The sequence below is a fragment of the Oncorhynchus kisutch genome, linkage group LG7 (assembly GCF_002021735.2).
Source record: "Oncorhynchus kisutch isolate 150728-3 linkage group LG7, Okis_V2, whole genome shotgun sequence".
NCBI lineage: Eukaryota > Metazoa > Chordata > Actinopteri > Salmoniformes > Salmonidae > Oncorhynchus > Oncorhynchus kisutch.
In genome coordinates this window covers 47,021,819-47,036,733 of record NC_034180.2, presented here as the reverse complement: position 1 = coordinate 47,036,733, position 14,915 = coordinate 47,021,819, and the positions used below count along the sequence as shown (strand labels likewise).

The 14,915-nt window shown below is 41.2% G+C and overlaps 1 pseudogene; it reads left to right on the top strand.

Annotated features, from left to right (window-relative positions):
* The first annotated feature begins 5,520 nt into the window (after positions 1-5,520).
* LOC109878071 (parkin coregulated gene protein homolog) overlaps positions 5,521-14,915 on the top strand; it is a 226,394-nt pseudogene continuing 216,999 nt past the window's right edge.

Below are 14,915 nucleotides of genomic sequence, written 5' to 3'. Positions count from 1 at the left end.
AGGTTGCTGTTCACAGGAAAAGAAAGGAGTGGTCACAGGCATTAGAGATAAAAAGGATGGCATCCAAAATGATAAGTAATGGGCTGGAGAGAAATGACAGCCTAGAACCAATATGACCGCCAGGGCCTTGTTATTACTCCCAGATGTGTGCACCAGTGGCAGAGAACCTGACACTTCCTGTTTAATAATGTTACCACCAAGCTATCTCGAGTTAAATACTCTGCCTCAGAGGCTCGGTTTATGACCGCCACTGAGGGCAGGATATTGTGTGTATGCCTGTGTTTGTTCATGTGTGCGTGTCTGTATGGGTTTCCGTTAGCCGGTAATTGCCGGCTTTTGGCACGATAAAATAAAAGCCGATAAATACAATCGTAGCCCGGCCAAATTGTCCGCGCCTGCATATTGTATACTCCGATTTCACTTTTCAGCAACAGTCTCTCACTCCTTGCCAGCATGGGCCTGCTGCTGAGGAGAGAGAGGGAGGAGCCTTGAACTAGGCTACTGTTGATTGTGAATATGGAGACCTTTTTCATTGAAGTAAAAACTCAAGTTAGAGAGTATGTCTAAAATGAAACTCCTACAAGGTTTAATATTGTAGAGGACAGAAGATGAGAAGAATGTTGATGCTGCCAAATGCAGGTTACTGTGCAAGTCACTTTCTAGTAGAAAGCAAATCTGGAACTTTTATTTATTAATTTCATATTTTAAATTATTTGTTTTATTATTATTATTATTATTATTATTATTATTTATATTGTACAGTGGGGCAAAAACTTATTTAGTCAGCTACCAATTGTGCAAGTTCTCCCACTTAAAAAGATGAGAGAGGCCTGTAATTTTCATCATAGGTACACTTCAACTATGACAGACATATTTTTATTTTTTTATCCAGAAAATCACATTGTAGGATTTTTAATGAATTTATTTGCAAATTATAGTGGAAAATAAGTATTTGGTCAATAACAAAAGTTTATCTCAATAGTTTGTTATATACCCTTTGTTGGCAATGACAGAGGTCAAACGATTTCTGTAAGTCTTCACAAGGTTTTCACACACTGTTGCTGGTATTTTGGCCCATTCCTCCATGCAGATCTTCTCTAGAGCAGTGATGTTTTGGGGCTGTTGCTGGGCAACACAGACTTTCAACTCCCTCCAAAGATTTTCTATGGGGTTGAGATCTGGAGACTGGCTAGGCCACTCCAGGACCTTGAAATGCTTCTTACGAAGCCACTCCTTCATTGCCCGGGCGGTGTGTTTGGGATCATTGTCATGCTGAAAGACCCAGCCACGTTTCATCTTCATCTTCGTTTCACCTGGTTTTCACTCAAAATCTCACGATACATGGCCCCATTCATTCTTTCCTTTACACGGATCAGTCGTCCTGGTCCCTTTGCAGAAAAACAGCCCCAAAGCATGATGTTTCCACCCCCATGCTTCACAGTAGGTATGGTGTTCTTTGGATGCAACTCAGCATTCTTTGTCCTCCAAACACGACGAGTTGAGTTTTTTCAAAAAGTTCTATTTTGGTTTCATCTGACCATATGACATTCTCCCAATCTTCTTCTGGATCTTCCAAATGCTCTCTAGAAAACTTCAGACAGGCCTGGACATGTACTGGCTTAAGCAGGGGGACACGTCTGGCACTGCAGGATTTGAGTCCCTGGCGGCGTAGTGTGTTACTGATGGTAGGCTTTGTTACTTTGGTCCCAGCTCTCTGCAGGTCATTCACTAGGTCCCCCCGTGTTGTTCTGGGATTTTTGCTCACCGTTCTTGTGATCATTTTGACCCCACGGGGTGAGATCTTGCGTGGAGCCCCAGATCGAGGGAGATTATCAGTGGTCTTGTATGTCTTCCATTTCCTAATAATTGCTCCCACAGTTGATTTCTTCAAACCAAGCTGCTTACCTATTGCAGATTCAGTCTTCCAAGCCTGGTGCAGGTCTACAATTTTGTTTCTGATGTCCTTTGACAGCTCTTTGGTCTTGGCCATAGTGGAGTTTGGAGTGTGACTGTTTGAGGTTGTGCACAGGTGTCTTGTATACTTATAACAAGTTAATACAGGTAACAAGTGGAGGACAGAGGAGCCTCTTAAAGAAGAAGTTACAGGTCTGTGAGAGTCAGAAATCTTGCTTGTTTGTAGGTGACCAAATACTTATTTTCCACCATAATTTGCAAATGAATTCATAAAAAATCATACAATGTGATTTTCTGGATTTTTCTTCTTCTCATTTTGTCTGTCATAGTTGAAGTGGACCTATGATGAAAATTACAGGCCTCTCTCATCTTTTTAAGCGGGAGAACTTGCACAATTGGTGGCTGACTAAATACTTTTTTGCCCCACTGTATATATGATTGTTATTTTTTTAGGCCTATTTATTAATCTAAACCAGTTCTTTAAATATGCCAACCATGTTTTGCATAATCAATTGTCCGATAAATTAAAATCTTCCCAGTGTGTGTGTGTGTGTGTGTGTACAGTATGTGGGTGTACAATGTGTGTGTGTGTGTTTACAGTATGTGTGTGTGTGTGTGTACAGTATGTGTGTGTGTGTGTGTGTGTCTGTGTGTGTGTACAGTTTGTGTGTGTGTGTACCATGTGTGTGTGTACAGTGTGTGTGGGTGTGTGTTTACAGTATGTGTGTGTGTGTGTACAGTATGTGTGTGTGTGTGTGTGTGTGGGTGTTCAGTGTGTGTGTGTGTACAGTGTGTGTGTGTACAGTGTGTGTGTTTACAGTATGTGTGTGTGTGTGTGTACAGTGTGTGTGTGTGTGTGTGTGTGTGTGTGTGTGTGTGTGTGTGTGTGTGTGTGTGTGTGTGTGTGTGTGTGTGTGTGTGTACAGTGTGTGTGTGTGTACCATGTGTGTGTGTACAGTGTGTGTGGGTGTGTGTTTACAGTATGTGTGTGTGTGTGTACAGTATGTGTGTGTGTGTGTGTGTACAGTGTGTGTGGGTGTGTGTTTACAGTATGTGTGTGTGTGTGTGTACAGTATGTGTGTGTGTGTGTACAGTATGTGTGTGTGTGTACATATGTGTGTGTGTGTACGTATGTGTGTGTGTGTGTGTGTGTGTGTGTGTGTGTGTGTGTGTGTGTGTGTGTGTGTGTGTGTGTGTGTGTGTGTGTACAGTATGTGTGTGCGTTTGTCTCTATTTCACTTAGATTTTTCAGCAGGGGAGGAGGTCAGGTTGATATTGCAGAGCACTGCACTGCCCAGCATGGAGTTATTAGCATTTCAACCACCTATTTGGCCTCTCACACCAGAGTGGTTGGAGTGAGATGCACAGGGAGAGGAGAGTGAGAAGAAGAAGATGAGGGAGACATTCAAGACACATACTATTAAAGAAGATCTAAAGGGCAAAAAATACTGCTTAAAAATGAATTAGCAGGTGTTCCCAGAACATTTCAGTCACCTCCCACCTCCCATCCTGGACAGGAAATTTGCACCGAGCCACAGTGCTGCGGGGACATACTCTTTTCACACCTAAACCTAACTACAGTAATGGATGTTACTGTTTCATCAGGGAGCCACAAAGATTAAGTAAACTAATGTCATCGCTGAATTGACATCGTTTGCTATTTCATGCAGCCACAGAATAGAAAGAAGCTAAACAAATGATTCTGTATTCGAATTTCACATTGATATCGCTCAACTTTTAACATTCGCGGCAAAGTAATGATACTGGGTGTGTAAGTCTGCCTCCAGTATAATATGGTCAACTTGGCCTTGTGGGCCCTCCATCAAATAAGACCAAGTACATCCAAAATCCATCAGATTAACGAATTAAACCAGCAACACAAATTATTCATAATCCCATTTCATTTTGACGAACCAATCGCAGTGAAATTAGATTAAATTTAGTCATGATCAGTGTCATATATTTTCTTCAGGTAAACTGTAGATAGGCTTGATAGCGGCATTGGCGTTGTTGGTTGGCTAGCAAGTAAAACGTTGCACATTGACGTTACACATTGTTCACTTTTGGGAAAACGGTTCCAGCCACTTGGTAGCTAGCTATCGTTAGTTCAAATAAATCAAAATGATGTACAAATATGAAACTGCAATTGTAAACTGTAAAGTCTAAACCCGCCATAGTTTAATTTATGAATGAGGTCCCAGGCAGAGGGTTCTCAGTTGAACATGAACGCACATCTCGCATTGGACAGTCCTTGATGTATAACACCGCACACCGGGGAAATGGCTTGAAAAGAGTGTGTCACCAGTGCTCACACTTCCTAGAGCATGGCTTATGATCTCTCATGATGGGGCGGTTAGACAGGATCGCCATGAATCCCAGCAGGCTCCCGGGAGTCGGCAGGTCATAATCCTTCGAAGCGCCGCGATTCCTATTCCAGTCGAATCCCCTGAAGTAGAGTGCAGCCGAGGAACGTGGGGGAGAAGGGAGTAAGGGTCTGACAACAGTCAGTGCTGTTGTGTTTTTGTTGAGGACTGGAAAAAAAATAGATGATTTTGGGTCTGGAAGTAGGGGGAATAGGGGTTGGTTGCTGATGACAGTTGAAGGAGAGGGGAGTTCGCTGAAGGGTACGGTGCGCCGCGTGAGGCGGAATCGACTGCAGTGTCATCACTTCTGACCATAAATTCCACCCGGCCCAGTCGTTGCAGTCTGGAGTTCATTTTCTCCAGGGCTATTTTTAGCTGCCGGCAGAACAGTGCTACCTGGGTTTGAAGTCTTGTGTTGCTCCAGGCTGCAGGAGCGTCACTTATCTGTAAGGCTTCTTTTTTTCTCTGACTGAGGGAACTTCTGTGGAGGGACTGAGGACTGAAGGTTTTGCATTTGCTTTGTAATTTGGAAAAGCTTCAAACCGTTCTGTGGTGAATGCATCTCGGACTCAGAAGTTTCTAGTTATATACAGAGCAAAACAATGTTTTAGTGATTTAGGCCTATCTATACCACAATACTGTGTCAAATGAGCTGCTACAGTATAGGACTATAGTTTATTATATTTGGAAGAATGAGCATTAAAACATTGCAAGGACACTCATTCATGCAACATTTGGCCCAGAATATAATTTAGTTTCAGAAGGATAAGGAAAAAAGTACTCTGCAAAATAGCCTTCATGCAGATTATAATTTTTCTTGTGCTTTTCAATGCATGGTCAGTCATAGTTGTTTTGTTTGGTTACACCCTCCTGCAGGTGTGCCAAATGGTGCCTATTAACTTAGCATAATGTTATTCATTTAAGCATTCCCTCGCTCAAAAGTAAATAAATGCCACCAAACAGATTCATTTCATGCCTCTGCAATCCCATGGTGCATTAAATGCTCTGGATCCCCTGGGACACCCTAGTGTGCCTTTTAATAGTCTAAACTAAGTTGTAACTTACTTCAGGGCCAAGCACTAGTTAGCCACTCATCGTGTCTACCTCTAAGAATAGGAAAGTCTCTCCCAGGTCTTCAGCCACGTTTGATGCCCGACAGTAGTATCTCACTGGAAACATGGTCTTGTCACTGTCTGCCACTGTAGTCATGTTACGCTCCATCACACTATAGTCCAGCACTGAGATGTTGTTGCTCAATGGGTGGTAATCTGAGGATTAATGACAGTTGTACATCTGCCAGTCATGTCGTTGAGCCCCACAGATGGTGAGGGACCATAGGGACTCTCTCTCTCTCTCTCTCTAGGTTGGGACCGCCGGCAGTGGGGGCCTTCCGGGAGAGGCGTTTTCTGCGTTTTGCAAGTTCTACGAGCGAGGAGACTTCCCCAACGCTCTGGAGCATAACACCAAGGGAAACAAAATCGCGTGGAAGGTAGGTTACCACAAAGCATTCACTACTACAGCAGTCTGTTGAGACGGTACAGTATGTGGATGCTACAGTATACATTGGAGGTGAATAACTTGAATTACCCCTGTACTGTACAATACTGTATGCAATTCATCATGTTCATCATTAGATGCATATTATATTGTATCCCTCTAATATTGTATACCTTTACACTCAGCCTAAACCTTCAGCAGGCTCTTGTACTCACAGTTTGATGATGGTGTCAATGATCTCCATGATACTGCATGTGATCTGTGTCTGTGTCATATGTGAAACACACAATCAAACTTTTCCAATGGATCCAGGATGTCGCAATAGGTCAAGGTTAATGTTGGATATAGCCGTGTGGACAACGGTCCAGACAGACGTCTCAGCCTGTCTTTCTCCATCTGGGTCTGTATTATTCAACATATCCCGTGGGCCCAGCAGTAAGATTACTCCTTCTACTAATAACCACGATGGTTTATTTAAGCAATAAGGCCCGAGAGGTTGTGGTATATGGCTAATATACCAGCCGTGGGCTGTATTCAGGCCCCGTACACTTATTCCACATTTTGTTACTTTATTCTAAAATGGATTAAATAAATAAAAAATGTCCTCATCAATCTACACAAAATACCCGTAATGACAAAGCGAAAATAGGGTTTTTAGAACTTTTTGCAAATGTATTATAAATTAAAAACAGAAATACCTTATTTACACAAATATTAAGACCCTTTGCTATGAGACTCAAAATTGAGCACCAGGTGCATCCTTTTTCCATTGATCACACCCAAGGAGACTCAAGGATATAATCGCTGTCAAAGGTGCTTCAACAAAGTACTGAGTAAAGAGTCTGAATACTTATGGAAATGTGATATTTCAGTTTTTTATATTTTTATACATTTGCAAAAAAACAAACATTTTTGCTTTGTCATTAAAGGGTTTTGTGTGTAGATTGATGACAAAAACGAGCAATTTAATCCATTTTAGAATAAGGCTGTAACATAACAGAATGTGGAAAAAGTCAAGGGGTCTGAATACTTTCTTCAAGATATATTCCTCAAGGTAACGGAATTTCAGGGAACACTCTTAGTTGGGGGTGACATCAATTTTTGTCTGGATCCGATTCTGGATAGATCCTCAGCTAAAGCATCCTCATTGACTGAGTCACCCAAATGCACTCTATCATTTATGAAAGACTTAAATTGAAAAGATGCATGGAGACAGCTCTACCCTCAAGATAGGGATGACTCATTCTACTCATTCTGCATAGCTCTCATATCTAGAGTGATGTTTCCCCCCTATCAGCACAGGTAATCCATAGAGTTGTGGAAACTGAGTATTTATCCAGAACTATCTCAGATAATTCTCCCTCACACTTTCTGTGTGGATGCTGGATGGAGTTCAAGGGACCTATAGATGGCGCCTAAACTCTTTTGAAACAGAAGCAGAATTGTGTCTCTTTATCAGAGACCAAATTACGTTTTTCTGTGAAACCAACTGTCCGTCCTCTCGCAATAGTTTGTAATCTGGGATACATTAAAGGCCTTTCCTAGGGGTCAAATCATTTCCTATACCAAAGGTCTACCAAAGAAATACACTGCTGAATTGAATGAATTAGAGAATTAAGTCCTATTACTACAAAAATAAAAACAAGAAACATACCGCTCGTTAGTGAATAAAAAACTAAAATATAATACCTTAAGTCAGTGGTACTCATTGCGTGGTCACCCTAATGATTTTCCTATTTTCCATTCATAATACATAACAATGATACAATTTCAATTCAATGTCTTTAATGCAGGCCTGAATCACTTCATTGAAAATATCTATTGTTCCCTGGATGGCAGATATATGGCAGTGTAGAGCAGCTGTTGAACAGAAAGGCCGAAATAGAACGCAACTGCTCAGCTACAGCAACCGACACTTAGCTACACTTAGCTACATTAGCTACTAGCTAATTTTTCAGTCTGGTAGACATGGATTGATTTATTTTTTTAAAGAAATGTAAATCTATTGACAATGAAAATGAGGGGGAAGAGCTGGAGAACAACGTGACAGCTATGAACCACCAGAGAACAAGGAAAATCAGGAAGATGGCAGCGGGGAAATGCAGCTAGCTAACGTAGCTAACGTGGCTAAAAGAAGGATACGGTCGATTCAAACAGAACACGGAAAGTTCCCAGAGAAATGGACAGACAAATCTTTTTTTGTACTGCATAATGTGACTAGCTCACTTTGTCTTATTTGCCAGAAGGCAGCCATTTGTTTTAAGCAAGGAGATTTAGAGCCACATTTCCAGTCACACCATGCCCAACACATCCGCCACAAAGCAACCTCAGAAATAACAAAATAGCGCAACTCAAAAGACAACAACAAATGATGGACAGATCTAGCACCGTTGCAGAGAAAACGACAGAGGCAACATATGAGATTGCTTGGATACTCACGAGAAACAAGAAGGCCTTCACAGATGCGAGGATTGTCAAATAATATGTTTTGGTCTCAGCCGAAATATTGCATGCTGATTTCACAAACAAGGAAGCTATTTTAAAGCAAATGTAAGGGACTGTAGTAACTCTCAGACTCGACCATAACAACACACATAGAAGACATTGGTGAGGACATCGGTAAGCAACTGATTACTGACATAGTACTGCGCTTGATGAAAGCACTAATGTAAGTGACATTACCCGATTATGTGTTTGGGTCCTCTTCCCTCAAAACGATTCGTTCAGAGAGGAACATTTCTGTTTACTGCCCCTTCAGGGACCAACACGAGGAGAAGATGAAAGCCCTTGTTACATTTTTTGATGATAATAATTATTACCTGGTCAAATCTGGGATCTGTGTGCATTGACAGCGCCCCAAACATACGAGGCAGGGAGAAAGGACTCAACAATGAACATTGTGATACAAAAACAGAGAAACAGACTGACCAATGCACACCTGGATTGCCTCACAAGGATAGCAACAACAGACTATACATTTAGAATGAATTCAGTCAAGGAGCAGAAGGGCCATTTTCGCTCATCCAACTACTGAGGTAACCCTTAATATGGGTCTTATACATGTGATGTAGCCTATTTGATGTGTGTATGTACTGTATATATGTGTGATGTGCTGTTCATCAAATCAATTGCATGTGCTCTATTGCTCTGAATTTGCTCTCAATTGATAATTGATCATATTGGAAGAAAAAGTATAACAAATTAAAGATCTGTGAGGCCCTCTGAATGATTGTCTTAACCCAAAGTGGCCCCTTGTCACGACTTCCACCGAAGGTGGCTCCTCTCCCTGTTCAGGCGGCGCTCGGCGTTGCCGGTCTACTAGCTGCCAACGATCCCTTTTCTTTTTCGCTTGGTTTTGTCTGTCTTGTTGTTCACCTGTGTCTAGTTTAGGTTATTAGTGGGGTATTTAATCTCTCCCTACCCACTTGGTTTTGTGCTGGATTGTTCATGTAGCTGTCAATTGTTTGGGTTGCGTTTTGGTTGGTTCCGTTGAACAGGTGTTTTTCCAGGACTACGTTCCTGTTGTTTTGTGGCTACTGTTGTGGTCCTGTTTCTGTTCTTTGGACTCGTAAATAAAACACCCTTTCTTGCAATTCGCTCTCTCCTGCGTCTGACTCCACACCCACCTCTCCTAGGGAGAACTTGACACCCCTTTACAAAAATAGTGAGTAATACTGCCCTAAGTACTTACAAAACTGAAAAGGCTATTCTTAGAACTAGGCAAAGATATTATGAATTTGGCGAGGAAAACATACAAAGTCTTGGCCTGGCAGATAAAATATGAGGAGAATTCGAGAATCATCAACTATTGAAACACAGAAGGGTCAAGTGTGATTCATTTAAACAATACTTTTCTAAGTTCTACACTTCTGATGGAACGGAACCAGCAATGATAGACACATTGCTATCTACTATTGAACTACTGCACCTCACACAGGAAGACCAAAATAAACTGATCGCCCTTATCACGTTTTTATTTTATTTTATTTTATTTATTTCACCTTTATTTAACCAGGTAGGCTAGTTGAGAACAAGTTCTCATTTGCAACTGCGACCTGGCCAAGATAAAGCATAGCAGTGTGAGCATACAACAAAGAGTTACACATGGAGTAAACAATTAACAAGTCAATAACACAGTAGAAAACAAAGGGGGGGTCTATATACAATGTGTGCAAAAGGCATGAGGAGGTAGGCAAATAATTACAATTTTGCAGATTAACACTGGAGTGATAAAAGATCAGATGGTCATGTACAGGTAGAGATATTGGTGTGCAGAAGAGCAGAAAAGTAAATAAATAAAAACAGTATGGGGATGAGGTAGGTGAAAAGGGTGGGCTATTTACCAATAGACTATGTACAGCTGCAGCGATCGGTTAGCTGCTCAGATAGCTGATGTTTGAAGTTGGTGAGGGAGATAAAAGTCTCCAACTTCAGCGATTTTTGCAATTCGTTCCAGTCACAGGCAGCAGAGTACTGGAACGAAAGGCGGCCAAATGAGGTGTTGGCTTTAGGGATGATCAGTGAGATACACCTGCTGGAGCGCGTGCTACGGATGGGTGTTGCCATCGTGACCAGTGAGCTGAGATAAGGCGGAGCTTTACCTAGCATAGACTTGTAGATGACCTGGAGCCAGTGGGTCTGGCGACGAATATGTAGCGAGGGCCAGCCGACTAGAGCATACAAGTCGCGTTCTGACCTTAGTTCTTTTGTTATGTCTTTGTTTTAGTATGGTCAGGGTGTGAGTTGGGTGGGTTGTCTATGTTAGTTTTTCTATGATTTGCTATTTCTGTGTTTGGCCTGGTATGGTTCTCAATCAGAGGCACCTGTCAATCGTTGTTTTCTATTGTGTTTGGTGGGTGATTGTTTTCTGTTGTGTGCCAGAACTGTTTTCGGTCGTTTCTCTTTGGTATTTTTGTTATTTCCGTATTCATTTGAATAAATATGGACACATACCACGCTGCGCCTTGGTCCTCACCTTCTTCCACCAACAACGGCCGTTACAGCCCTTTTACAAAAAAACTAAATCCAAAAGGCAATTTCCTCTCTACAATCTGCCAAATCAACAGGAGTCGATGACTTTCCCCCAGAGTTTAAGGATTTGCTTATTCCTCTCTTGATGGATGTCCTAAATGTAGCTGCTAAGACGCAGAGCCTACCGGACTTCTTTTCCACAGCTATTTCCACGGCTAACAGTTATACATAAAAAAAACAAGATCCTCTGCAATGCTCTTCCAAGGGTGAGCCTGGACAAATTAACATGGGATTATAGTCTAGGAGGTCTCCACCTACCACATTTCAAGATGTATTACTGGGCAGCACAAATTAGATTTCATTTAATTCTTATTTGAAAATGAACCAGCCTCTTCTTGGACTCAGATGGAAAGGTTTGTTCCTAATGAAGAGGTTGGGAATAATATTATCTACAAGTGGAACCCCAAGACTATATCAACAAAAATGAGCATTCCCTGTTTCATCAATTTAGCAAGATCTTGGTATGAAATTCGTACATTAGTTGGTCCGAAACAAGACGTGTCACCCAAAACAGCCCTGTGGCTGCTGCCAAAGATCTTGGATAGCAAAAATGTTCAACATTGGCATGAGAAGGGAATGACGCATTTAGAACATTGTTATATACAGTAGATGGGCTACTTATGTCATTTAGAACACTGTTGTATACAGTAGATGGGCTACTTATGTCATTTAGAACACTGTTGTATACAGTAGATGGGCTACTTATGTCATTTAGAACACTGTTGTATACAGTAGATGGGCTACTTATGTCATTTAGAACACTGTTGTATACAGTAGATGGGCTACTTATGTCATTTAGAACACTGTTGTATACAGTAGATGGGCTACTTATGTAATTTAGAACACTGTTGTATACAGTAGATGGGCTACTTATGTCATTTAGAACACTGTTGTATACAGTAGATGGGCTACTTATGTCATTTAGAACACTGTTGTATACAGTAGATGGGCTACTTATGTCATTTAGAACACTGTTGTATACAGTAGATGGGCTACTTATGTAATTTAGAACACTGTTGTATACAGTAGATGGGCTACTTATGTCATTTAGAACACTGTTGTATACAGTAGATGGGCTACTTATGTCATTTGAGCAACTGAAAGAGAAATAACAGTTATCCAATAATCATTTATTTAGTTATTTACTGTTAAACTTTCTCAAAAGCACTCTTGGAGATATGACTTTACCAAACCTATCAAGCATTGAACAACTACTCCATGATAACCATGACTCATATAGATTTACATTACCAGTCCAAAGTTTCAGAACACCTCAAGGGTTTTTCTTTATTTTTACTATTTTCTACATTGTAGAATAATAGTGAAGACATCAAAACTATGAAATAACACATATGGAATCATGTTGTAACCAAACAGGTGTTAAACAAATCTAATAATATTTTATATTTCAGATTCTTCTAATAGACACATTTTGCCCTGATGACAGCTTTGCACACTCTTGGCATTCTCTCAACCAGCTTCATGAGGTAGTCACCTGGAATGCATTTCAATTAACAGGTGTGCGTTGTTAAAAGTACATTTGTGGAATTTCTTTCCTTCTTAAAGCATTAGAGCCAATAATAAGCAGTTCGACACATACAACGACACAGAGTTACACATGGAGTAAAACAAACATACAGTCAATAATACAGTATAAACAAGTCTATATACGATGTGAGCAAATGAGGTGCGATAAGGGAGGTAAAGGCAAAAAAAAAGGCCATGGTGGCAAAGTAAATACAATATAGCAAGTAAAACACTGGAATGGTAGATTTGCATTGGAAGAAAGTGCAAAGTAGAAATAAAAATAATGGGGTGCAAAGGAGCAAAATAAAATAAAAAAATACAGTAGGGAAAGAGGTAGTTGTTTGGGCTAAATTATAGGTGGGCTATGTACAGGTGCAGTAATCTGTGAGCTGCTCTGACAGTTGGTGCTTAAAGCTAGTGAGGGAGATAAGTGTTTCCAGTTTCAGAGATTTTTGTAGTTCGTTCCAGTCATTGGCAGCAGAGAACTGGAAGGAGAGGCAGCCAAAGAAAGAATTGGTTTTGGGGGTGACCACAGAGATATACCTGCTGGAGCGTGTGCTACAGGTGGGTGATGCTATGGTGACCAGCGAGCTGAGATAAGGGGGGACTTTACCTAGCAGGGTCTTGTAGATGACATGGAGCCAGTGGGTTTGGCGACGCGTATGAAGCGAGGGCCAGCCAACGAGAGCGTACAGGTCGCAATGGTGGGTAGTATATGGGGCTTTGGTGACAAAACGGATTGCACTGTGATAGACTGCATCCAATTTGTTGAGTAGGGTATTGGAGGCTATTTTGTAAATGATGCCCCCGAAGTCGAGGATTGGTAGGATGGTCAGTTTTACAAGGGTATGTTTGGCAGCATGAGTGAAGGATGCTTTGTTGCGAAATAGGATGCCAATTCTAGATTTAACTTTAGATTGGAGATGTTTGATGTGGGTCTGGAAGGAGAGTTTACAGTCTAACCAGACACCTAGGTATTTGTAGTTGTCCACATATTCTATGTCAGAGCCATCCAGAGTATGGTGATGTTGGACAGGCGGGCAGGTGCAGGCAGCGATCGGTTGAAGAGCATGCATTTAGTTTTACTTGTATTTAAGAGCAATTGGAGTAGCAGTTGTGACTAGGTATACAGAAGATAGCCTTATTGGGTAAAATACCCAGTCTATATTATGGCAAGAACAGCTCAAATAAGCAAAGAGAAATGACAGTCCATCAATTACTTAAAGACATGAAGGTCAGTTAATACAGACATTTCAAAAACTTTGAGTGTTTCTTCAAATGCAGTTGCAAAAACCATCAAGCGTTATGATGAAACTGGCTCTCATGAGGACCTCTACAGGAATGGAAGCCCCAGAGTTACCTCTTCTGCGGAGGATAAGTTCATTAGAGTTACCATTCTCAGAAATTTTTGCCCAAATAAATGCTTCACAGAGTTCAAGAAACAGACACATCTTAACATCAAGTGTTCAGAGGAGACTGTGAATCAGGCCTTCATAGTCATATTTCTGCAAAGAAACCACTACTAAATGGACACCAATAATAAGAAGAGACTAGCTTGGGCCAGGAAACAAGAGCAATGGACATTAGCCCAGTGGAAATCTGTCCTTTGGTCTGGAGTCCAAATTGGAGATTTTTGGTTCCAACTGCTGTCTTTGTGAGACGCGGTGTGGGTGAACGGATGATCTCCACATGTGTTTTGGTGCTTTGCTGGTGACACTGTCTGTGATTTATTTAGAATTCAAGGCACACTTAATCAGCATGGCTACCACATCATTCTGCAGCGATACACCATGACGTCTGGTTTGGGCTTAGTGGCACTATCATTTGTTTTTCAACAGGACAATGACCCAACACACCTCCAGGCTGTGTTAGGGCTATTTTGCCAAGGAGGAAAGTGATGGAGTGCTGCATTAGATGACCTGGCCTCCACAATCCCCCGACCTCAACCATCTTGAGATGGTTTGGGATGAGTCGGACCGCAGAGTGAAGGAAAAGCAGCCAACAAGTACTCAGCATATGTGATAACTCCTTCAAGACTGTTGGAAAAGCATTCCAGGTGTAAGCTGGTTGAGAGAATGCCAGTAGAGTGGAAAGCTGTCATCAAGGCAAAGTGTGGCTATTTGAAGAATCTAAAATATATTTGAATTTATTTAACACTTTTTTTGGTTACTACATGATTCCATGTGTTATTTCATAGTTTTGATGTCTTCACTTACTATTCTACAATGTATAAAATAGTAAAAATAAAGAAAAACCCTTGAATGCGTAGGTGTACTAAAATGTTTGACCGGTAGTGTATATCCAGAGTGTACTCATTGCTAATACAACACTGCCCAAAACCAGATGTGCATAAGTCAAGAGAGCGATGGGAATCCGATTGGAATACTACAACTGAAGAGGGGCTGTGGTCAGACTTATGCCAAGATAGTGTGTCAGCAACCATCAGCTCTACTCTAGATACAGACTACATTACAACTTCTGACACCTCAGAGGATACATAGATATAACCCTGAAATATTAGCAATGTGTTTCACATATGGAACAACAGAAGGCACTTTTTTGCTTTCTACCTGGCATGATATA